At 43.5% G+C, this 1,253-nt stretch overlaps 1 pseudogene; it reads right to left on the bottom strand.

The window, feature by feature from the left end:
- Positions 1 to 626, bottom strand: part of LOC101644541 — a 1,759-nt pseudogene extending 1,133 nt beyond the window's left edge.
- Between the last annotated feature and the right edge of the window lie 627 nt (positions 627 to 1,253).

Here is a 1,253-nt window from a genome sequence, read left to right as displayed (position 1 = left end):
TATTTTGGGGAGACAACTTAAGAGAAATCCTTCTGTTCCCCACAATTTGCACTTTCCTCTCGAATGGAGTCCACATTCTTCTTGGCAGGAAGATAACAGTGCTGTCTTGCCTGGTGATTAAGTCCCAATCATCAACAAGCCACGCTTTCAGTTCTTCAGGAACCTGGCCGTCAACTTCAACTCTGTCCATGAATGTTTCCTCACTGTCAACGGTTGAATTCACTCAGGCCCTTTTCCTTGGCGGCAGCTGCAGTGTCTCGCTAAGACTGCCACCATCTCTGCTGCCAGGTGGTTTCTGTTGATTCTTTTTTATTTTCACTTCAACATGTTTCTGTCGCAGAGCAGCTGTCTCCTGTCCTGGAGCCGCCGCTCTCAGCTCTGCATATTGCTTTTTGAAGTTCTCTCTGTTTCTGAAGATTGGTGTCCAAGTGTTTGAGCACCCCGCTTTCTGGAACCCATTCATCCCAGTTTTTATTGCAATCATGGTAATGTAGAAAGTATGTCACTTATTTGTCCTTTATTGCAACAACCTTTACACACTTTGCTTCATTAAGAAGAGGCCCGGGAAAGCACAGTACTCTCTCACCCTCCTAGAATGCAAGCCTCGGCTCCTGCTTTGACGCCATTTAAAAGTGATTCGCTGCTTCCTCCTTCCCCCGCTACTCTCTACCCCACCCACCTCCACCGTGGAGTTCCTATTTCCAGGAGCGGTCCTCTCAACCTCGGCTTTAAAAATCATGTCTAGATGCACATATTCACAAAAAAAAACCCTCATAAAACACTTTACACACTGTTATTTTCTTGCTTTTTTCACTTAATATTTCAGTGATCTTTCTATATCAATACTTTTATAAACATGCCTCATTCCTTTAATAGCTGGGTGGTACCCCATTGTATGAGCTACTGATCAATTCCTATCTGGCTTGTTTCGGGTTTTTCACCTTACAAACCATGCTTCATGGAGTAGCTTCATACGGCTATCTTTAAGAACTGGTTCTTATCTAAGAATGTAGGGAACGTTACTAAAAGTGAAAGTTCGAGATCACAGGGTATCCAGTCTTAAGTGTCCTAGGGGTACAGCTACAAAATGCCACAAAGCAGGTGGTTAAAGGAACAGACATATATGACTCCCAGTTCAACATACTAGAAATCCAAATCAGAGTAGATAGCATGTTGATTCCATCCAAGGACAATGAGAGAGGATTCCATGCCTTTCCCATAACTTCACTAGACTTCTGGGAACTCTTGGCATT

This window comes from Echinops telfairi, unplaced genomic scaffold (genome assembly GCF_000313985.2).
Source record: "Echinops telfairi isolate 266 unplaced genomic scaffold, ASM31398v2 ScPeMD7_7406;HRSCAF=8444, whole genome shotgun sequence".
Classification (NCBI taxonomy): Eukaryota; Metazoa; Chordata; class Mammalia; order Afrosoricida; family Tenrecidae; genus Echinops; species Echinops telfairi.
The sequence above is the reverse complement of the archived record's forward strand: the minus strand, read 5'-3'. Positions and strand labels throughout refer to the sequence as shown.